The sequence below is a fragment of the Dasypus novemcinctus genome, chromosome 3 (assembly GCF_030445035.2).
Source record: "Dasypus novemcinctus isolate mDasNov1 chromosome 3, mDasNov1.1.hap2, whole genome shotgun sequence".
In the NCBI taxonomy this organism is placed as follows: domain Eukaryota; kingdom Metazoa; phylum Chordata; class Mammalia; order Cingulata; family Dasypodidae; genus Dasypus; species Dasypus novemcinctus.
Genome location: NC_080675.1, coordinates 54,788,479 through 54,813,680, shown reverse-complemented (window position 1 = coordinate 54,813,680; position 25,202 = coordinate 54,788,479). Strand labels below are relative to the sequence as shown.

General features: G+C 38.8%; 1 long non-coding RNA gene across 1 annotated transcript in view; it reads right to left on the bottom strand.

Moving 5' to 3' along the window:
• Nucleotides 1–202: 202 nt before the first annotated feature.
• Nucleotides 203–25,202, bottom strand: part of LOC131277929 (uncharacterized) — a 29,302-nt gene continuing 4,302 nt past the window's right edge. Inside the window, exons 3-4 of the long non-coding RNA XR_009184990.2 lie at nucleotides 3,726–3,827; nucleotides 203–2,510 (exon numbers count right to left, since the gene is read on the bottom strand). This is a non-coding gene — a long non-coding RNA (uncharacterized lncRNA). The remainder of the gene's footprint in view (nucleotides 2,511–3,725; nucleotides 3,828–25,202) is intronic.

Below are 25,202 nucleotides of genomic sequence, written 5' to 3'. Positions count from 1 at the left end.
CCAGCCCACTGTCTTTACGAGGCAACAGGAACTGAACCAGGGACCTCCCATGTTGTAGGCAGGAGCCCAATCACTTGAGACACATCTGCTTCCCAGCTCCTGTGTGTTTTAAATGTCAATAGTCTTATAAACAAGGAGACCTACTTATATTAAGGCTGTGTATGTTCTATAATGTATGCAAAATTGTGATTAGCCCACATTCATTTTTTACAATTTTATTGAGATACATTCCCATATCATACAATCCATCTAAAGCATACATTCAATAGGTTCTGGTATAATCACAGAGTTGTACATTCATCACCACAAGGAATATTAGAGCATTTTCATTACTCCACAAAGAAACCATACCCCCACTTCTTAGCAGTTACCTTTCAATCCTTCTATCCTTCCCCTGCCATACATTTCCGTTGATCTAATTTCATCTCTGTACTTCTATTTCTATTTACGTTTTATATCATTGGAATCAAACAATACGCAGTACTTAGTGTTTGGTTCCTGTTACTTATGATAATTCATTTTTATTACTGATGAAAAATTTTAATATATTACTATTCACTATAATATGTAGTGAATCTGACATTCATTTTTATTGAAATATAATTCACATACCAAAAAATTCATCCTTTAAAGTGTACAACTCAGTGAATTTTAATATATTCAGTGTTGTGCAACCATCACGACCATCTAGTTCCAAAACATATTCATCACTTGGAAACGAAATCCTGTGTCCAATTCCCTGTTTTCCCCTCCTCCCAGACCCTGGCAACCACTAACCTACTAGCTGTGAATTTGCCTATTTTGGACATTTCACATAAATGGAATCCAACCTTATGTGGCCTTTTGTGTCTGGCTTCTTTCCCCTATAATGATTTCCAAAGTTCATTCATGTTGTAGCATGAATCAATACTTCATTTCTTTTTAAGACTGAATAGCATTCCATTGTACGGAAATACAATGTTTTATCTATACATTCATCTGTTAATGGACATATGGATTGATTCCACCTGGGGGCTATTGTGAATAATGTTGCTATGCACATTCACGTACAGGTTTTTGTGTAGACATGTTTTCATTTGTCATACATACTTCTGAGTAGAATTGCTGGGTCCTAAGCTAACTCCATGTTGAAATTTTTGAGGAACCACCAGACTGTTTTCAAAGCAACTTCCCCACTCTACATTCCTACCAGCAATGTATGAGACCAATTTGTTGACATGCTCAGCAACACTTGTTGCTGTTTTTTTTAATATTAGCCATCTTTGTGGGTATAAAGTAGTATCTCATTGAGGTGATGGGTTGCATTTCCCTAATGACTAATGATGTTAAGCATCATTTCATGTGCTTACTAGTTATTTGAATATCTACTTTTGAAGTAGTACTTTTTGCCCATTTTTGAAGTGGGTCATGTGTCTTTTATCCTTGAATTGTAAGAGTTTTTTATGTGGTCTAAATACTAGACCTTTAAAAGATATATGATTTGCAAGTATTTTCTCCCATTCTGTGGGTTGTCTTTTCACTTTCTTGAGAGTATCCTTTGAAGTACAAAAGATTTTAACTTTAATGAAGGCCAATTTATTTTTTCTTCTGTGGTTTGTGTTCTTGGTGTCATATCTAAGCAATCATTGCCTAATCAAAGGTCACAAAGATTTACACCTATGTTTTCTTCTCAGTGTTTTATAGTTTCAGATCTTACACTTAGGTTCTTGATCTATTTCGAGTTGGGTTTTTTGTTTGTTTTTGTATATGGTTTGAGGTAAGTGTCTAACTTCATTCTTTTGTGTGTGGATATCCAGTTGTCCCTGCACCATTTGTTGAAAAGTCTGTTTTTTCTCCATTGAATTGTCTTGGCACCCCCCCAAAATCAATTGATCATAAATGTAAGGTTTTACTTCTGGACTCTCAATTCTTTTCTTTCAAACTACATATCCATCAGGATTCCACCAGAAAAACATAACTAGTAGGATTGCACACACACACACCCCAAGAGATTTATTGCAAAGAATTGGCTTGTACAAGTGTGGGGGTTAACCAGGCAAGTCCAAAATCTGTAGAGCAGGCTGTCTGGAAGAGCAGACTGGAACTCTCAGGCATAAACCAAAGGTGGAATCTCTTCTTCTTCATGGAAGCCTCATTTCTGCTCTTAAGGTCTTTCAATTGATTGAATGAGGCCCACCAAGATTATCCAGGATGATCTTCTTAATTTAAAGTAAATTGAATTACATTTACAAAACACTTCTTGAATTACATTTACAAAACAGCAATACTGAGGTTAGCATTTGATTGAATGACTGAGGACTATGGCTTAGCCAAGTTAACACATAAAACTGACCATCACAATCTTTGCCAGAACCACAGACTTTGTTACTGTAATTTTGTAATAAGTTTTGAAATTGGGAAGAGTGAATCCTCCAACTTTTTTCTTTTTCCAAACTGGCTATTCTGGGTCCTTTGCATTTCTATATGAGTTTTAGGATCAGCTTGTCAATTCCTGGACCTACCTTCATTTTCTGAAAAACAATTAGAAGTAAATTTTATTCATTTTTATCACACAACAATACATTATTACAATATAAACTTTGCAAAACATTAGTAAGTAGAAGAAAAAATATCACCCCAAGTTCCACAACACAGTTAACACATTGACGTATGTTCCTTCAATCTCTTCACCATATGTATTTTATTTGATATTTGACATGGTTGTCAATATCCATATTAATTTGAATCTTGCCTTTTAAAGTTAACATTATACTAATTCTTAACAAAACAGATGAAGCCTTCTGAAAGTATTTCTTACATTGAAATTATTGAGCATTTCACCTATCCCACTTTCTTTTTTATATTAAGATAAATTGGGGGGGGGGGGAGCAGATGTGGCTTAAGCAGTTGTGTGCCCACTCTTGCATGGTAGGTCCCAGGTTCAGTTCCCAGTGCCTCCTAAAGAAGATGAGCAGATGCAATGAGCTGGCACAAGGAGCAGACACAAGGAGCAGGCAGTGAGCAGACACAGCAAGGAGATGAGTGGAAACAATGAACAGACAGACAAGGGAGCCATGGGGGTGGGGGGGAAGAAGCATGTTCAATAAAATAAAACATTGATAAATTTGACTATCAAAATTAAGAAAAGAAAAGAAAAGAAAAAGAAGATAATTGGTAACTTTGTCATCTAACCCATGTTACTTTAAGGGCAGGGGCTAAGATGCTCCACTTTCCCTTTCATGGATCATTTTATGTATTTCCTATATCATGAGAGCAACATTATTCTCTACCTGCCAGAAAGAAAGGACTTAGATGGGGGAAAAAGCATCATAAGAATAATTGGAATAATTGAATTAATATGACATCCAATAAGCAATTTCAATTCTCAAATACCATAACTGACATAGCACTTATCTCTCCTGACTGATTTCCTGTTAAAGAGTAACATGGCATGTTCAACAGTCTTTACATAATGTGATTATTGTGACAAAACAAATGATATTTTCCTTGGCGGGGAGGGGGGGGGGAACCCGATATACTCTCAAAATCAATTCATTCAGTTACTTATAAACCAATTTTGAGACTTTACAATGTCCCAAGCCCTGTGAAGTGATTGTCACTGGGGAGATGGACAAACATGGTTTCTACCCTTGTGACACTTGAAGTGACTGTCTGATCAAACATAACCCCCCAAAATGAAAAAACCAGGGGCAAATTTTTTACTCAATTGTCAAATTGTGCAGTACCTGCCCCACCGATGTGGCCATTTTCTGGACATTCTTATGTGGTTGTTCTTTCAAAGACACACTGGGCGGATGAGGAGAAGTCATGAGTTCTTTTGCTCCTTCCTGGATAAAAATAAAAGTGAAAGTCCCACAGATAATTGCAACCTGCTCCATCTCTCCTTCCCACTTTGGCCATACCAGTTTTCTGGGAAGGTTTGTTAGCTCTCAGGCAACCTGAAGCAGATTTGAGAAACAATAGGTATTGTCAAGAACCAGTGAATGGCCACTTGCCTAGAAAGATACCTAATTAGTAAGCTGCAGTTAGTAAGTTTGCCCCAAGAAGCTCTCACTATTGCTTGTCAGCTGCTTTGAGAATTCGTGTAAGGAATGGAGCAGAAAGCTCTTTCACGGAGGTTGAAAAATAGGGCTGTGTTTTGTATGTATGTATAATCTATGTAATTATCAAGCCTTCTTCCTTTTTCCTTCTTATTCAATAATTAGATGCCTGTGAAAGAGAGATGCCACCAAGGATAGAGATTGGGCGGCTGTGTCCCCAACTACTTGAAATAGTTTATACTTAGACATACAGTTGATGTGGGAACTAGGAGAGAAGATAGTCCTTGATTTTTCAATTGAAGGTATTATATAGAGCATCATAGTCTCTCCTCACACAGTGAATAAATGAATTTTAAAGGAATATTTAAAATACATCACTTGTAGAGCATATCAAAATCTGATTAATAATGCTCATTTTGATTAAGGATTTGATTATAAAAGGATAGTTTGTTTTTCATAGAAAAGGTGGTCTGGGTATAAATGTTGATTATTCTTGAGATTTTCACACCAATGAGGCAGAAACACATCCCCTCCCCTCCAGGCCAGTTTAAAATCAGCATGAACGCTGTGTAATCTAACCAACAGGATTGATCCAGGTCAGGTATTAAGGGCTAAAATGGATTAAACAAAAGACATTCCCCATATAACAAGAAGGAAAAACTTCAAAGGTGGGATTTGTTCTTGTTATGACAAAGGAAGTGGATTTACAAACTGCCTTGAGGCACACCCCTCTGTGACTTTCAATTTGCTCTCCTCTATATGAACAGGGCTTTCTTCTCCTTCTTCTTCTCTCCCCCCACCCCAGCTCTCAGAGTCCTCCCCAGGGTGAAAACTTTAGGTTAAGAGGATCAGCTTGAGAATGCTTTTTCTTGTTTGTTTTTAAAGACCTTGTGTCGGGCATCTCCCCTGTCAAAAGTCACTTGGTGCTCTGGCAGCTCCAGGTGAAACTCAGGTAAGAACAGTGAGCAGGTGAAACAGGGAGCACTCTTAGGCTCCCTCCTTCAGAGCAGACAACTCTCCGTCCTGGTGCTTGCATTTGGCGTGAAAATCCCAAAGAGCAAAATGCGGACAAGAAGCAGGTTAGCCTAATGGCTTAAAAATAGCTCCACTTCAGGGGAAGAATTAACAGACCTCACTGCGTAAGACTTGCAAACTTGGATGAGAATTAACCTATTGGGCTTTATTTCCTATACCCCAGTGCAAAGTTATAATAATTTTTATTGCAGTAGAACATTTGTAAAACTAACTTGTCTTCTATAGTTCAAAGCACTGTGTCTGTTTTGGTAAATATGTATATACACACACACATTCATATGTATGTATAATCTATGTAATTATCAATTGCTATACTATGAAAATTCATAAATTATCTGGAACGGAAATGGAAATAATACTGGTATTTAAATGTATCATAGCTTCTAAACTTGAGGGCTGTACAAATTCCTTTAAATGGATGTGATCCCCAGATGCTGACTTCAGTTATGTTTATAATAATATTTAAGCATGTATGAACATAAAAGCAGCTATGAACTTCTTAAGTTGCAGTTCTTATTCAATTATAAAACCAAAGTAGATACACTAATTACAAACAAATTACAAAACCAATAAAATTGAAATTAACATTAAATTAATGTGACATAGAATGTTTTATTGAAATTGAATTACCATTTGCAACATGAATATGGTGCTGGCTCCCTCCCAGGTTCTTCGAGTTGAGCATGCCAATACAACTATCTAAACAAATTACCATGAAATCATTTGACCCTTATTTTTTATTATTATTATCTTTGAATAATTGTTATCATAATGATTCAAATATATATACTATGTTTCATTTTTCTGATATGGTTGTAAAATCTTAATGTATGATATATATATTGAGTCTGCCTGTGCTTACTCATTAGTCTGAAACACTGAAAGCACTACTGGGCTCCCCCAGTGATACTACATATATAATCACAGACTTGGGTGCTGAAATTCATGTCAGAGCTCCTTTATAAATTGTCACCCGGATGATCCAGAAAATGATCATATTGCATTTTTAAAAGATTTACATAAAAACATGAAATCAACAACTTTTATAGAGAACTCAATGGCTTCAGAAAACAAGTCCTTGAACCTCGATTTGAGGATTCCAAATAAGTTTTCCAGACCAAGCATTATCTTTGTTCCAAAAATTCATTTTCTTGCTATAGATTGAACATCTGAATTAAAGAAAAAATATAATATTCAAATTACTAGGCTTCATTATCCAGCCAATTATAATCCACCAGATAATAAATGTATGACTAAGTCCTTCTCCTTAAGGAGTTAAATATCTACTTGAGAAGAAGATAAGATACAAACATATGAAAATTTTAATATTTGAAAGTATTCTGCTTTGCTTATGAAGAATATACATTTCTCAAATCATCCAAGGTTTAAGTTAAGCTTTGGAAATTTGTTATTTACATTTGAATACCTCATAAAACTTCAAATCTTATTGTGTTCTGTGGATGAAAAACATACCTGGAAAATGGTCTCAGTGGTTCAAAATGAAGAAACCAGAGAGCATTTGTTCTCTGACATTCTGAGAAAACATTTGTATCATTAGATTAATCTTGGAAGTTGTGACCAAAATTGTCCAACAAAATTGAATTGGATATTATTTTATATCTATAAAAGTTGTATGACTGAAAGAGAAAGTATATGAGAAGAATGCACAATTCTGCTAAATTCAGATGTTTTTAGAATTAGGCAGAAAAGAAGTTTACATACAATAGAGAGCCAAAAAATATGCCAAATCCAATCTAGTGATTATCCTGGGTGGAGGAAGGGATGTGCAGACCTTGTGATTAATTCTAATTCTTCTTGTGAAGAATTAGATAATGTACAACTCAACCCAGGGCAATGGGACTATCTGGGAGCACCTATTCAGAGGGTGTTTAAATATAGTGACAACATGTTGGGAGCAGGATATTCCATCAGAATGGCTAATGAGAACCCAGTCAATGACCCTGTCATTAAGCGTCTCAATCCTTGATGTAGCTTGAGTTAATCAAGTCTTTCAAGCCCAAAAAGACTTCAAAATTAAATGTATAATGGTTAAGAGACTAATGCTTGTAGTGTCAATATTTTTAGTGAAAAGGAATCTGTATATATTTGATATTTTAAGAACTTGGAATATTTAAGAGACTTTGTCCCATTAGAGTAACCGATCACCTTTTAATTTCAGTAGTAATATGTGTGATTCAGTAACTGATTTAGACTTGTAATTTTTAGATGAAATTTAAGATTATAAATAGTTTTGGACTATCTAAGAGAGCTTGAGATCACCATATAAGTTTAATTTATCGGATTAATAATAATTTGATTACAGGAGAAGTTTGGTCAGTTAGACAAAGGACATTAAAAGGAAATTTAGAATATAGATTAATAAATGGAGCTTAAATATTCTAAGATATTTAATTAACTAAGTTTATTAAGTATGCAAGTTTATTCAAAGACCAATTAAAAATGATTGTTCAAATTTACTATGCTGAAAAACAGAATAATAAAATTTGTAAGCCAAATCTTATTGTACTAGACAACAAAAGGGGTGCTGATGCAAAATATCAGAAATCTTTGGGTTTTTATAAAGGGTATTTATTTGGGGTAGAAGCTTATAATCAAGGCTATAAAGCATAAGTTACTTCCCTCATCAAAGTCTGTTGCCACATGTTGGCACAAGATGGTGGGCAATGTCTGTGAGGGTTCAGCCTTCCTCCTCCCTCCAAGGCCCCATGGTCCCAGCTTCTTCTAGTCTTAGCTAGAGGCTGAGACAAGTCTTGTTTCTCTTCCAGGGCTTGTTTCTCTGTGGGCTCACCTGCTCTATTCTCTCCACAAGGTCACCTGTAAACTATCAGGCTCTCTCTCTTCCAGGCACCTCTGCTGTGTCTATGGATCATCTCTACTCCTCTGTGTTCTCCTCCTATGTGTTTACTTCCCTGGGCACCAGCTCAAAACTCCTACCTCCCTTCTCTGTGGTTCTGTTTCTCTGTGAGTCCCCACCCACTAAGGACATGGGACCCTATCAAAGCCTTAATCATTATTTAATGAAGCAAAACCTCTGAATCCAATATAATCTAATATGCCCAGAGGAAAAGACCAGTTCACAAACATAATCCAATATCTATTTTTGGAGTTCATAAATAATGCCAAACTGCTACACTTAGGGAAGAGCAGACTTTTTTAAATTTTGGGGGGATGTACCAGGATTGATTGATTGATCCTGTACGTGCAAAGCAGGTACTCAAACCATGAGCTACACCTACTCTGCTCAAATATTATCTTTTTAAAACTAAAGTTATCTTCTAAATAGTATCTTCTGCAAATGCAAAATCTTCAAAGGCAACCTAAAACTTACATTAAAAGTTTATAAAAATAAATTCTCCTTTTACTTTTATTTCAATGACAATAAATGAACAATTATTATCTGAATCATTCTGCAACTATAGTATAAACTGTGTTTCATTTTTCTGATGCAATTGTAAAAAAGCAATGTTTGGAGTCCCTGTATAAATGTAAAGATACTGCCTAGTGCTTCTCCCCACCCTCCACTACCAGTAGTTGTGGCCTTATTGGAGTCATCAGGAAATGTGGTGTTTTCCTTGTGAAATCTTAGACAATGCTACTGACCTCAGACAGAGTAAACAATGTGAAGTATGAAGTCCAGCTCACGGCAATAAGCTCCCACAAGTAGTATACCCTCAACCTCTCTCCTTCCTACATCATTTGCAATCCCCTCCCACTCACACCTCACTCCATCTCCATAGAAACCTATTTTTAGCAGAAGAGCTGCTCCTCTCATGGAGCTCCCCCATGTATGGAAGAACTTCTTTGGATAGCATCAATCCATACTACATAATGTTTCTGATTAATAAAGATGAAAATGTAAGATACCAGTTGCACCCAAGATTGGTCTTTCTAATCAGTAATTTCAATCATGACTAAAGGATTCAGAGAAGATGAAGCCAATTCATTTTTTCCTTTTTCTACACAATCCCATTTAATGGTTTACTTCTAAACCTACTCCAGGATTGGGGGTTGTCTAATAGACATTCTAACCACAAGAGCGGATCTTTTCCAGATTAAATGAAAGAGAAACCTCAAACTTGCCAATTGGACTGTGGGGTAAATAGCAATGATGACCCTAATTTTTCATTCCTCCCTATTCCATGCCCTTTGCTATGAAACTTAGCCCTTCTACCTTAGGCAGAATATCTTATTCAGCCCTTGACACTGGACTCAGCCATGTGACTTGCTTTCTCCAGTGCAATGTCATGCTGCAAGCAGAGGCTTAAATAGATTTGGGATTGGACTTGCTCTCCCTTGCACTTCTACCATTACCATAGGAAATGCATAAGCTAGCCCACTGCAGAATGAGAGACCCGTGGAATAGAGCCGAGTCATTCCAGTCACATCAACCAAGATCCTACAGCCAGCCAAACCCCAGACATATAAGCAAGCCCATCCAAGGTCAGCAGAGCTGCCTAGCTGACCTCCAGATGACCACAGATTCATGAGCTATAAACAAATTGACACAACCTGCAAACCTGGAAAACATATGCTCCATCTAGTCATTCCCGCTAGTCAAAGCAGTGGCTACTGTTTCTCTGCATGCCCTGCTCAAAAGACTTTCAGGGCGAGAATTAAAACTGGTTTAAGTTAAAACAACCATGAAAATATTTGGACTTTGACCAGCAAATGTGGCTTCAATGTCTATTAATCAAACTAAGTGTTGGTGGCTTTTGAACTACTTCACAGAGTTCTTTTCTGAGAATTTGAGATATTTAAATATCCATTTTAGGTCTGCTTTTACCTACAATCATTTTTTATGTGAGTTAATTTTCATTCTGTTAACACCCTGTACCTTGAAAAACAAGTGTGTCCTCAGATCATCTTTGTAGGAATTGTGAGGATACAGTAATGATGTGTCTTTCAGGGGTAACTCATTCCAACACTGCCTTCTGTGAAAGAGATGGCTCTTCATTATCTAAATTGGACTAAACCAAACCCAGAACAATGTCTGATGAATGCTCTTCTCCAGCCCCCCGAATAGGAGAGAAGAAAGCCTAATAGATCTCCCACATCTTTAATTCTTATGATTTGGATCCTAGTAATGAAATGAGAAATAAGCTCCTTGAATCATGTTTAATCTAAGCCTTTTCTCTGAGGAAAGGTCCCTGCGGAGTTACTGTCATTGCTTAGCAAGAATTCTACACCAAAGGCAGGGTAATTCTATTAGAAAATGAAACCACAATACTGTACAGTTCTTAGGCTACTAAATTTGTATTTAATTATCCAGGTAATATAATTATGCAAACAGTTCTAATCTGATATCTAGAGGAAAAGTTCTTGGGGTTTTTTGTTGCTTTTTTTTTGGCAAGGTTTTGTGAAAGGGCCATGCAATTAATATGACACACTTAATTACTGAAAGGTAAAGATCTTTGCAAGAATATATCCCTATCTAAGCATTTATGCTTTATTAGACAGTCAGATCTTTGCCATTACTAATATATTTGTGACTTCTTATCTTATAATGACCTATGGTGGTAATTAGCCCCATAATAGAACAAAGACCTTAGCACTGTACTACAAAGCTCAACCCTGCATATTATCCCACAGAACTACAGAGAAACAATGAGGATTCAAAAAATAGTTTAGATTCCCTTACATGCTCATAAGGCCTTATTTTAAAAGTCATTCAAAATCATAAAAAAGAAAAGAAATAGAAAAATAAAATATATGCAATAGAGAAATTAAGAAGATTTATATGTGCCACCAAAATAAGTTTCTTTCCCCAATAACTTATAACCTCTTATTTCTTCATTTAAATAGTTCCTAAAACAGTAGACTTCATTCTTCAAGTTATTATCTGCCATGGTTTGCCAAAATGATTATTTAAATCCCATTTTTCAGGAACACCTCTACTTCATGAAACCAGGTTCCCCACATGCTTTATATTTGATTCATCTGCTTCTCTAAGACTTTAGGTGGTTTTAATATGGCGGCCCTCTCAGAAAGAGTACATGGTCACTTAAAGAAACAAGCAGTACAGACAAGAACTTAAATGCCAGTAGGCTCACCTTTTAGTAGCCTTCCTTTTCCTATCCTGACATGTGAAACTTTCCAAAGTCTTCCGTTATCACTTCAGAAATTAAGTGAGCCTACTAACAATTTAACTTGAATCCAGAAAATGTTCTTTCTGTGCTGTTTGCCCTCATTTGTTTATTTCTTTGGCCAGTAGCTATTATTTTATATGGTTGCTATTATTTAACTTTGTTTGCATTCCTGTTCCTGGAGGGTGAACATTCACGATAAATGAGCTGGAAATATAGGGCAAAATGGGTCATTTGCTGATGGGGAAGCTGAGGAAGGGGACAATTTGGTGACAGTTGGTACCTAATGCATGTTCTATATAGGCAGGATGGGAATTTGCTGGCACCATGGTTGAGGAATGTATTAGTTTTCTATTGTTGCATAACAAACTACCAGAAAGTTAACAACATAAAAATATTATTATCTCATAATGTCTGTAGATCAGGGTCTCAGCATATCAAAGTCAAAGTGTTACTTGGGGCTGCAGGGCTCATATTGGTCTTGGGGTCCTCTTCCAAGCTCACTGGTTGTTGGAAAAATTTATTTCCTGTGGCTGTAGGACTGAGGTCCTTGGTTTTCTGCTAGATGTCACTTGGGGACAGTTTTCAGCTTCTAGAGGCCATCCACAGTTCATCATCCCCTGGCCCCCACAGGCAGTTCACAAAATGAAAGTTTCCAGGTCATCTAAAGCATGTCTCTCTGACGTCGTCTTCTGTGACCAGCCAGAGAAAACCTTTGCCTTTAAATGGCCTGTGTGAATAGTTCAGATTCACCTATCTTTTTTTAAAGATTTATTTATTTATTTAACTCCTCCACCTCCCCCCCCCTTCCCCCCCCCGTTGTCTGTTATCTGTGTCTATTTGCTGCGTCTTGTTTCTTTGTCCTCTTCTGTTGGGAAACAGACTTGGCCCAGTGGTTAGGGCGCCCGTCTACCACATGGGAGGTCCGTGGTTCAAACCCCCGGGGCCTCCTTGACCCGTGTGGAGTTGGCCCACGCGCAGTGCTGATGCACACAAGGAGTGCCCTGCCACACAGGGGTGTCCCCCGCGTAGGGGAGCCCCACGTGCAAGGAGTGCGCCCCGTAAGGAGAGCTGCCCAGCGCGAAAGAAAGTGCAGCCTGCCCAAGAATGGTGCCGCCCACACTTCCCGTGCCGCTGATGACAACAGCTTCACCTATCTTAATTGCCCTAACTTAAGGTCAACATATTTGGAACTATATCAGCAACATCCCTTCAGTAGCTACATTAGTATTTGATTGAGTAACTGGGAGAATGTGTATATATATGAGAAATATGGGGGTAACTTGGCATCTTAGAATTCTGCCTACCACAGGACCTGTCAGAGTCTCAATCTCCTCTTTGGAATTGCTGTGGCACCTGAAATCCTCCCATGAGAAAGTCATCCTTTGGGCTTAAGTTTTGTATTTCTAAGAATGTCTTTTAATAAAAACTATAGGGGGAAGATGTGGCTCGATGTAGCTCAGGCAGTTGGATGCCTGCCTCCCACATGGGAGGTCCCAGGTTTGGTTCCTGATGCCTCCTAAAGAAGACCAGCAAATGACGAGCAGATAACAAGCAAAAACAACTAGCAAACAGATTAGGGAGCCATCTCAAGGAGAAAAAAAAAACACTAAAACAGTTACTTCTATAATATTATTGTTGAAATTCTGCTATTTGTCAGGCACTATATGTTGTCTAATTTAACAACCCTATGATATGTGTTATTATCCTTACTTTATAAATGAGGAAACTGGGGATCAGTGAGATAGAGAAACTTGCTCAGAGAACCATGACTGTATTTGAAATCTGGGTTGTCTGACACCAAAGTGCTGGATTTTCTCTTCATAATACTTTGAATCTCTGTATCAGAGTTCTGACCGAAAACAAATAGCACACTCAAAGAGGTACAATCAAAGAGTTTAACAGAATATTTTTGAAGGTATGAATAGGGTGAAGGGAATCAATAAGAGAGAAGCACCTGGGACCAGCTGGTAGCAGGAAACCATTACCACGTGTAGACGTGAAGGCCCAAGAAGAGAGAAGGGAGATACCAGAACTTTGAGAAGGCTGTAGCCAGGAAGGGACCCAGCTACTAATAAAACCTGGCTCTTTACAGAGAGGGCTTGAAATACATAGCCTACCTCACTTTTGTCCCACTTCCAGTCTTCCATTAATGCTTACGATTGACCAAGCCCAATCAGCGGCCAGAAGGCAAGACAGCTCAATTGACACAATCCACTGAGGGCAGCCTCCCAGGCACAGAGTAGGACAGAATGGGATGGAGGGTGGGTCTAGAGAGGCAACCTGGGAATAACTGGAATAACTCCTAAAAATGCAAGTAACCCTGCAGAGACAACACATGGCAAGCTTCTTGAGTCCAAAATCTATTTCTTACATTTTTGTCTTAATATAGTGTAAGTAATTAAGACAAATACTTGACTAACATTTGATTTTTCAATAATTAATATCTTGATGGGATTGGTTTAAGAGACTAATTTCTAACTAACTTAATGGAAACGGAAAAGGTAAGTTGGAATTGGAGATGAAGAAAGAAAAGGAAATGTCCAGTGTTTTGCCCACGATGACATTTCTGAGGTATGTCTTATTCTGGAGGACTCTACCTGCCCATGGGCAGTCTTCAAGCCCTGGTGGAGTAGAGGTGAGGAGGCATCATGGAGAAGGACCCTAACAGGGAGAAGAGACTTATTCTACGATTTCAGCCAAAGATGAACTACCTGGATTCTACAATAATGCAGTGCAAGAATTACAGGACATAAGATGGGCCTGGAAATCATTAAAATCAAATGGTTTCAAATTCATTTATGATGATACAAACAGACTCTAGAGTCCAGACAGAGTTGAGAAGCACTGGAGATCCTTCCTAGAGCAGAGTCATCTTTACGTACCAGTGAATTCAACTCTAAGAACTCAGAGAGTAGTAGTTGAAATGGCACCAACATTTTCTCCTGTCATGCCACTTGATGCACATAAGCCCTGGAAGTAGTGTGATCTGCATTCCTATGCCTGTCATAAGCCTCTCAGAGTACACCCATTTGCCACCCCAATTATGAGAGGCTGGTGTTTAAAATTACATGTTTTTATCATGGTCCCTAAATCTAACCAACAACTTCATCTGCTGCTCAACAAAAGAAGTGGCAATTCCTACTCCAATCCTAGGTGGGAGACTGGCTGAGTTGGGCTCATCTAGAAATTGATAGGTCACAAGCCAAGATAGATTCTCTTAAAAGATTTGTAATCTTCCCTGTATGGGATTTTCTCCTTAAGGGCTGACCTTAGAGCCTAACCTCTATGTATGATTTTACTCTACTGTGTTAATTTCACATGCCTTACAAAAAAAGGCATCCCTAAATTGGTTTAAACTGAATATTCCTTTGACATTTCCATTAACATTTAACAAGTGCTTACCACATATCAGGACCACACGAACAAAACACAAATACCCCTGCCCTCAAAAGGGGTTACATTCTAGATGTAGAGAGAGAGGTGATAAGCAAATAATAAGTAAAATATATAAATCAGGTGGTGAATGAGAAAAACCATTAACAGTACACTGAGAAGTGGTTGGAAGGTAGAAGGAAAATGAGAAGAGTGTGATCTCTTGGAAGCCACATACAGAAAGGAAGAACAATCAACTACATCAGATGTTTCTGAGAGTCAAATAACATGAATGACTCCTGGGAGTTGATGACCGGTTTTGACAATGTGAAGGTCATGATGACCTTGACAAAGAGTTCTGAAGGAGTAGCAAGGATAAAAGGTCAACTGAAGTGGGTTCAGAAGAGAGGGAGGGGTTGAAGACACTGAGTAATGACAACTCTTTAGAGGAGATTTGATTATTTTTTAAGTGTCAGTTTTAATTCAAGATTGGGTTAAACACCTACCCGTGAAATGATTGGATATGTGATGGCAAGAGGGCAGATTAGTTTACCAGTTCTGAAGGCCTGGCTCAGTCGAGGGAAAAGCAGTCTGACTTTGTGTTCCATCTCTTCATTCTCCCTTTTTTGGTGGCCTTTTCTACTTCCCCTTCCTCTTTAGGCACCAGTGGAGTCGAAGCCTTCAAGTCCTATTTAACAGCAGTCATGAGCAGAAGGAAGAATCCATTCATATCCTTTCTTGGGGATATTTGCTTTGGGAGACTTAGTGCAAAAAACGAGACACAAGGGGCTTTGTCTTTCCCACTGTGGGAATAACTCACGTTCCGCAGGAATGTCTGGCATTCACCAGCAGGGAGAGGAAGGCTTTCCTTGGTCAGGGCCACCTTTTCAGTGTCTCATCAAATCCAGTGGTGTCTCTTGGCCTCTGGATAAGGCTCTAGTCTAGCAAAAACCAAAATGAACCCAAACAGAGAGGGACAACCTAAAAGTTTTCTTGTCTAGCAATAGAGAGGAGGTAGCAGGCCTTATTTTTCCTCCTCTGGGCAGCAGTAATGCTTTAAGGCCTCAAAGAATGCCCCAATTTATACAAGTCACTTCTACTGCATTAGGCCTAAATGGCATTTTGTGGCAGATAAAGTCTCTCTGTGCCACATGGCAGAGGGCTGTGTGACCAGATCTTGTTTAGAATTACATTTAAAACCTGGAAATCAAATGATATGTCCAGATAACTTCTGTGGTAAACTCCAAATCAGTTATGCTTCACATTAAGCCTCTGCATTTCTAAACAACATGCCTTTATTCTCTCCAAGCCAATACTTGGACCTTCCTGCCAGCAATATCAAATAGCAAGGGGCTGAATGTACCCTCTGTGAACACATTAGAGGATAAAAAGCCAAAGGAGGCAGTGCCTCTCCACTGAGAAAAATCTCCATTTTTGATATGTCTCCTTAGCACACATGTCAAATTGGCTCATTCCTTCTTGATTTCTTAAGTTATTTTCCAATCTCTAAAAATTTTTTTAAAAAAACTAAAATAAAAAAAAATTTTTTTAACTAAACAAACCTTTAAAGAAGTCCCATCATCCACAAAATAGAAATCATATTTTTTTTAAAAAAATTTTTTCTTAATCCCTCACTTGAACAGATGTCTCCTAGGCACTGAGGCATCTTCTTGCAAGAGCTTCCTTCTTGGGACTTCTGAGAGTTTGAGGGCACTATGAAAATTGACTCTTGGGGCAAGAAACTAGTAACAAAGATATAAAAGGAATACCATTTGTTTATGTTACTTCTCCTCATCTTATTGCTGAGGAAAGCATGGTCTACAAGGAAGTGGAATGTCTTGAGCAAATTGCAAGGAAATGCCTATCATGTTGACTGAGCTTACACTGATATATGCCCCTTGTGAAAGACCCTGTTTCCTCAGGAGATCATTCTGAACTTCCATTCTACTTCCCATACAGGAATCTCTTCTGCCAGCCACATGTGCTCATGGTCACACTAGGCATCAGGAAAAGCTTTAAGCATCTCCATTGGGTTTCCTTGGGCCGTGGCATCAGCTTCCATTTTAGTGCTCATAAATTAGTTGCTAAGATTTTCTCCCACAGTAATATCTGATGCAGGGAAGAAGTCTAAGCGTGTACACTGAGCACGTTTCAGTCCACTAGGGCAGGGACATACCATCTGTAGAATTCCACTAGGGGTCATCTTTTATTACTTCAGAAATAAGAGAAGAATTTTTTTTCTTTCATGTAAAAATACTGTGGTAGATTCTCCTGTTAAAAGAGTCATTTAAATATTACTGGTCACGTCACATTGTAGTTGTTTGGAAATAATTATATCCATATCACAGACAGTAAATAATAGATGTGCGTTCTCTAACGTTTTATTCATGTTCTGTTTTAATATGGCAAACTTAGAAGTAATTTAATCTCCCAGTAAATTGAAGTGGTGGGGGGTTCTTCACACAGAAGACTGCAAGTTATTAATTCTGGGCAGTCTTCATCTTGTACAATTAGTCACTGTTTGCAGCTGGAAATCTTTTATTAATTTTCCATAGCAGTTGATTTTCCACAGTTTTCTCAGTTTAAATTAAGCAGTAAGAGCTGATGTTTCTTCTTAAATAAATTTTCTTTCCACAAAAATACATGCCTCTGGCTATGTCAATTTTCCCATTTGATTAAAGTGCCAGCAGGCAATTAATAACTTAATGCATTTTAAAGCACTTCTGGAAAAAGTAATTTGAATAGCTAAACTTGTGTATTTGAATTGATTGTTGCAGAAGATTTAACAGGCATCTGAAAATCCTAGAACCTTGGAAGAATGAATGTGACCCAGCAACCATGTCTGGGGACTGTGAAATGGTCACTGTAAAAGCCCCACAGCTGCGCCTTGCACTTGGAGGGGGGTGATTATCACTTCCCAGGAGGTTGAAGAAAGAGAGGCAACCTCAAAATGGCCTAAAAGGGGTTGTATAGAAGATTCTAGGGGATGATGGAGTGGACTGAGTGGGAAAGCCATTTAGAAAGCAAAGGGATATTCAGAGATAATTGGTTCCTTTTTTGAAAGAAAACATGCACAAGAGAAGGGAAACATGTCATAGCGCTATCCATGGGGTGAGTTAGGGGCTTCTATTTTGCAGAGGAGCTCTCTCAGCAAAATCCTCTTACCTGACTCAGAGGATTAGTTGACACTCCATTCCATGTGTAGAACACATTGACTAAGGCCCAAGGCAAACTTAAAGTTCGGGGCCCGTAGCTATGCTAGTGCATTCTACTCACACTGGTTCTGCCCAGTACCTCCTGCTACTAAGGATTGTTCCCAAACCTGTTTATGCCAGGTTATTTTAATTATGCAACTTAATTAAATATTAGGTAAGCTGATGAAATATGGGCTTAAAAAGAAAGAGAATTGTTGTATCTATGAAAACCAAGTGGAATGCCTTAGTAAAACTTGATAAAGATTTGAGCCCTAAAAAATACTGCAGATGTAATAGGTGTGGACAAAGCAAAGGAAAAGCTGGGGGTGGGGGAGATCATAAATATAAAAAGGGATTCTGAACTTAGGTTTCTTTAGGGATCTCTTAAAGATTTTACCCTACTGGAAAGAAACTGATACTAGAAATTATGGATGAGGCACCATGGCCATTCTTTAAACCAGCAGGATTACTAGAAATTCCAGCAGTCCCATATGCAGGAGTAAGGCCTTAGCTTGCATACAATTGCATTGGAAAGAATGACTTTCACTAAACTTTCAAGCATCCAAAGCAGGGACAGCCAATAATCATTTTTATGGCAAAGCCAACAATTGGTAGTAGCTGTGTGGCATGCTGTATTGAAAAATATCCCAAAGTTATATCTGGACTCAGTAGGCAGCAGGCCAGAGAACTAGCATTGTTTTCCAGGGGTATGAGAGGGAAACAGAGTGAACAAGTGCCACATATTTACCATAACTGATCTAGAAAAATAGACAGTTAAGCACAAACTAAAAACCAAGCATTTTAAGTGCTAGCTGTTTTTTTTAATTCTTTGCCAGATCCAAGTACCAAACTGCATTTACTGTTGTAAAATGGCATTAGATATCCCAGGCGTGTTTCTTGTTTCAACCCTAGAACCACCTACTCATGATCAGAATGAGATGCCCCTAGTCTTGTAGAGGAATACCCTGTGACCCTTCACTAGAAAATCCTAATTCATCAATCAACTTTCTAAAGAAATGTCAACGGCATTGACAATGGTGTTGGATTTTTCTTTAAAGCCCATTTTTAGGTGTTAGTCAACTTCTTACTTGAATCCTCCACTGGCTTGCAGAAAGTGTAAAATGCTTTTTAAAAATGTTTTAAAGACTTACATCTTGTGTCTGGGATATGGTATTGGACTATTTTCCTAACACTGAGCTGGCTTTTTCCTGACAGCTCCAATGCAGATATTGAATCATGTGTATGGTCTCAGGAGAGAAAGCAATGGTAACTTTTGTTTTGGCTATCAGTTTTTCACACATCAAAAAATGTGATGCATGCCAGCTGAGGGCTTCGATTCACTTAGTGCAAGAGGAAATGGCAGCTCGGTTGCACTAATAAAATAAGTCTTAAAATAATAGGACTAATGTCAGCTATTGCTGGGAACCAGAAGGCCACTTGGCCATTTTCATTATTAAACATAGAAATATCAGAATGATTTCCTTTTCTGGAGCAAAGGAAGGAGGATATTGAATTGTCAATAATTTATTCCTTCAGGAAAATCTTTCATTTAGATTTTTCTCATTTTATGTCTTATATCTTTGACTACCAAATTTAATTGGGCTTTTTGTTATTGTTTTATAGATTTTTGTGCAAAACACAAAAGGGGCTATTCTGTTTTGCACAAAAATATCTCAGTGTATCAGTAGGTTCCTAAGTTCTAGGTATCTGGGAAAATCTGTCCTAACTTTCCCCTCCCCCAAAAGATTTATCTAATATTATAGTTAACAGAATTGTAATGAGTTATGAAAAGGAGATGCATCAGTTAGGATTAGCTTTGGCTACATGTAATAACAACAATAACAAAAACTAAAAACCAATAACAAACAGTGGTAAAATAGAGGTTTCTTTCTCACATAAAGGAAGTCAAGGGAAGCGGATGTGGCTCAAGCAATTGGGCTCCTGTCTACCATATAGGAGGTCTAGGGTTCGATGTCTGGAGCCTCCTGGTGAAGGCAAGCTGGCCATGTGGAGAGCTGACCCACATGGAGTGCTGGCCCACACGGAGTGGTGGCCCATGCAGAGAGCTGGTACAGTAAGATGATGCAACAAAAAGAGATGCAGAGAAGAGATAATAAGAGATGTAGCAGATCAGGGAGCCAAAGTGGTGCAAGAGAATAATAGCCTCTCTCCCACTCCAGAAGATCCCAAGATTTGTCCCTGGAGCCACCTAATAAGAATATAAGCAGACACAAAAGAACACTCAGTGAATGGACACAGAGAGCAGACAACTGGTGATGGGGGGTGAGGGGGTGGGTATAAGTAAATCTTAAAAAAAAAAAGAAGTCAAGAGAAGGCAAATGAAGGCTGGTAGAGTGGCTCCCTGGTCATCAGGGGCAAAGTACTTTCTAGCTTGCTACTGTACCATCTTTGTGTGTCATCTCACATTCCAATTTGGTTGCTAAAGTTCCAGCCATCATGTCTACTTCCCTGTTAGTAGAAAGAAGAATCAGAAAAGAGCATAACTCCTCCCTTTCAGGACTCTTTCCAAAAGTTACATACAACATTTCTGTTTACATGTCATTGGCCAAATTTCAGTCATTTGGCCAGCTGCAGGTGAGATTGGGAAGTGTATTCTTTTAATTAGGTGGCAATGTGCCTAGCTAAATATAAGGGTTCTTACTACCAAGGAAGAAAGAGAGAACAAATATTGGCAGTAAATAGCATATTGCTTCAAGGGAGCATCCATAATCCATGAATATGATTTGGGAGAAGGCAACTACAGCAGTTTGATATGGCTCATGAATTCCAAAAATAGATATTGGATTATGTTTGTTAACTGGTTTGTACCTGGGCATGATTAAATTATGATTAGAGCTTTGATTGGGCCACATCAGTAGACTGTTGGGTCCCTGTCCCTTGATGGGTGGGGACTCACAAATAAAAGACATGGCAAAGGACAGAGTTGAAGTTTTGATGCTGGAGTTTTGAGGCAGAGCCCAGAAAGTGAACACCCAGAAGAACACAGAGGAACAGAGATGGCTCCTTAGACACAGCAGAAGTCCTGGGGAGAGAGGCAGAACTGTTTGCCTGATAGTCTACAGCTGGCCTTGAAAGAGGCAAAGCCTAGAGAGCCTCACAGTCTACAGCTGACCTTGTGGAGGAAACAGAGGCACTGAGCCCAGAGAGAAATGAACCTCAGGAAGAGAGGAACCCAGGGAGCCTGAACCCTGGCAGCCACTGGCAGCCATCTTGCTCCAACATATGGCAAAAGACGTTGGTAAGGGAAGTAATTTACGCTTTATGACCTGGTTGGTAACTGTAAGCTTCTTCCCCAAATAAACACACTTTAAAAAACCAGCTGATTTCTGGTATTTTGCACCAGCACCCCTTTGACTGACTAATACAGCAACTTTTGCACTTCCTTCAAAGTTCCACTATAGATATTGTGAGAATAATGCATCCATATTGGGGTAGATGGATCCTTGGAAGGACACAGTCTGGGTTTGTTTCTTTTTTTCACTAGAACTTTGTTTATAGAGCACTAAATGCAGCTCTCACCACCACCACCTCCTTACCAGACATGACCTGTTTTGTCTCCTTCAAGAGCCAAGTTTGGAAAGCTTTGGCATGTTTTAATTCATTGTACTTCTTAGAGAAGCCCCAAACCATCCCCTGTTCTCTCACCCCAGTCCAAGAAAACTTTTAGACTGAGTCCATTAGCACTAATCTTTAAAGACTGAAAAATAAAACAAACAAAAAACAAAACAAATTGCTTTTCTCTATCCATTGAAAAAATGAGTAGTCATTATGGATAATGCATAGAATTTTGGAGGGTTGCCATTTCTTTCTGCCATCTTTCCATATATATGTTTGTGGATTGTTTTGTTTTGTTTTTCCTCTCTGGGTCTTCTGTCCTTCCTTTTCTTTCCTTCTTCCCTCCCTTCACCTTTCCTCTTTTTCTCTCCCCTTACTCCCTCCCTCCCCCCTTCCCTCCCTTCCTTCCTTCCTTCACTCCCTTCTTCTTTAAGGCATCATTTGAGAAATTCATTAACATTAATGCATAATCCCTGATGCGTGTAAAAGTGCAAAATCTCTGATTCTTAATTGCTGATGCACTGAATTTAGGGCAGAGGAGATAGCTGTCTGCTGCAGACTGTGGTACCAGGCCTCCCATCTGGGTGTTCTTCATTGCCCCTACCCCCATCTCACTGCCAGCCAAGGCTACCTGGGGGAGAACATCTCCTTTCCACCTTTCATAATGATTTTTTCCTGTGTGTTGTGCCCTGCCAGTTTGCCCTAAGCTCACTTGCATTGATTCCTGAAGAAATCATCAATATCTAAGCTTTTTTCTTTATACCACTGCTTGCAAATATTAAGCATGGGGTAACTTTTCTGAAAATTTAAATGGAAAAGGTGAGTTAACAGGTTATTGGGTGTATATAATGCTTCTTACTCTTGGTTGAGGAAAAGAGCATTCTAAGCAATAATTTTAAATCTTTTCCCATGAGAACCTTGAAGCAAAGAAAGGAGTAAAGAAAAGCAAGCACAGTGGAGAGCATTAAGCAATTATCATTGAAAATTATTTAAGCTTAAATAGCTAAAATAATTTATTTTATAAAATCATTTGAAGTACTGGAAAGGATTCTGTATGGTCAATTTGCTTTCCTTGTAGCAGTTGAAGAGGTAAGCAAAAATGTTGAATTCTAAAAGCCTCAACTTAGTGAATTGGGGGTGGCAATAAAGACTGAGGATGATGATGAGTCTTGACTGCAAATGGACTGGGAAATTAGATTAATGATTTTCAGTGAAATAAAAACCTACAAAATGAAAACATTGAGTCTTGCACAAATGATGACCTTCTCTCCACACTTTTTCTGCCATAAAATGAACACTTTCCAGTATTAACAGAGAACCACTAGAGCTTAATGGTTAAATATACAGATGCTGGAGCCAGACTGCCTGAGTTTGAGTCATACTTCTGCCACTTTGAGCTTTGTACCCTTGGGTAAGTTAGCAAAACACTCTGTGCCTCAGTTTCCTCATCTGTTAAATAGGGATAAGGTATAAGTTACTACATATAAAGTGCTTAGAACAGGGCTTGGCACACAGAAAGTACTTTATGTTAGCTGTTACTACTTGATTCATTTCTATTCTTTGTTGGCTAGCTCTATCTTTGCCCCAGTTGTCTTTGGGACTGTGAGTTCTAGAGGAACTGTATCTGTCAGCTTGCTAGATGCAGCGATCCTCACAGTGAGATGTTCACATCCCATTGCTCCTCACCCTTTTTAGAGTGGGGGATGAATTGAGTGTTACGCTGGGGGGGAAGGGAAGAATCTTCTCATCTCACTTCCTTTGCTCAGGTTGCTCCTACCTATGTGAAGGGATCCAGCCGTTGCCTATTCCTTCCCTCAGGCATCCATTCAAGAAAGATTTTTTGAGTGTCTGCCTTATGCTAGCCCCTAGCAAGGTGTAGGTGATACTAAGATTGAGAGTCATTGCCAGCTCTGGCGGTCTGGGTGAGACAAGCAAATAGAGGCAGGCACAAAATGCCGTGATGCACCAAGGATGCATCAATGGGGCTTTTGAGGTATCGGAAAAGACTTTACCCAGAATGTGACATATTTAATTGAATGTTGAAAACTCTATGGGATTCTCCAGATGGACAAGAAGAGATGAGGCAGAACAAACTGAGCAGCAATGTACCCAGACTAGTTTAGGGAACTGATCTTACAAGGGTAAGATAAGTATTGATCAATATTGATCTAACCCTGATATTGGGGTAACCCTCTGCCTACCATATGTCTACCATATGGACTGTGGCTTGTCCGTATGATATCTTCCTATTAAGAGGACAGAATCCAAGGTCTGTGAATGCAGCATGGATCAGACCAGCCCCTACTGGCTCCCTGGCCAGAGGCCCTCTTCCTTGGTCCTGCACTTTAGCCCTCACAGTTCTTTCTTCAACTCATTGTTATCTTTCTCCCCAGGCTCAAGGACTACATGTGAGTCCTTTCTCTAAACCCTCTGGGACAGCATCTCAAATTGAGGCTCCCAGATCACCTACATCAGAATCATCTGAGGGCCATATTTTAAATCACAGATTCCCACCCCCATCCAACTCTATTGAATAGAATGGACTCAGGTTGGTTTTGGGAATCTTCATACTAATAAAGAAAGGGGCCAGGGTAGAAATTTACTCTTTAAATCATATATCTTCAGATAATTCTGATGCACATTATGGCTGGGAAACTATTGCCTTAGGACCTCATAGAAAGCCTGGTGTATAATAAAGGCTCAAAAAAAGTTTAATAAATGAAAGACTAAATAAATATCTAGGAGAGGGATATAATACAGAAGGGCAGAGCAGAAAAAATGGAAAGACCCAGAAGTAGGACAATGGACAGCTACTTATCCTGAGATCCTAGGGGAGCTTGAATAGAAAGGGACATCTTTCTGACAATTAGTTGGATGACAAGACAATAAATACCTAGAATCTCAAGTGGAGGGCTATCAGGGTCCTCCTCACTGCCATCTGAATTTTACCTGGTACCTGGATGCAGCCATATGGCTAGTATATTTTCAATGCTGGGACTTCTTTCCGTCTATTAACCAAGGGGAGAGAGAAGTTAAAGATCATCTGGTCTAGTATCTTCATTGTAGAGATATGGAAGCTGAGACCAGAAAGTCAAAAAGACTTGCCCAAAGTCACTTGTCAGGAAGAGGGAGAACTAACAACTAAAGGGGCTATGATTTTCCTTGGATTTCTCAGAAATTGATTGCCAGAGCTCTTCGAAAGCCCATATTACCCTCTAAAATTAGTGTCCCAAAACAATAACCTGAGGTCATTTAAATGACAATGTACAAGTCCCCAACTAGATTTAAAACCCCATCCATCTCTTTTCTGTTGGGAAAGCTGCTAATGGCCCTTACCATCCCTTTCCCAGTTGAAGCATAGAACCAAAGCATTTACAGCCTGAGGATTCCCTCCCACTGTTTGTAGATCAAATACAAACAGAAACAGTGGGAGGCCAGCCCATCTCTAACTGAGAGAATCAATATCAATGAAACAGACAAAATCCCAAAATCTCAAAATAATGAAAACAAAGATATCCAAGTAATAAAATCTTCTAGAATCACAAAGACAACACAACTCAGATCTCAGCTAGCTCAAAGAAAGTGTCCATTAATAAAGGATTAATGCAAGGGAAGTATACAACCAGTCAATAGGAAATGAAAACATTTCACACAAACTAGTCACATGTGAGCCCATCCTAGGATTACAGATAAAGAGTGTGTTGAGATGGCATAGTACTGACTATAGAAGGAGCTTCTTCAGAAACCGTTAATGCCAATTTGTAGAAATATCCCCAAACTGGCATTTGTTGGACTGAAAACTTGGAGCTGGCTAACTAGAGGAGGCTAAGCACTGATTCACTGACCTTTTTAGTCTTGTCCATTGTAATTTTCAGCAG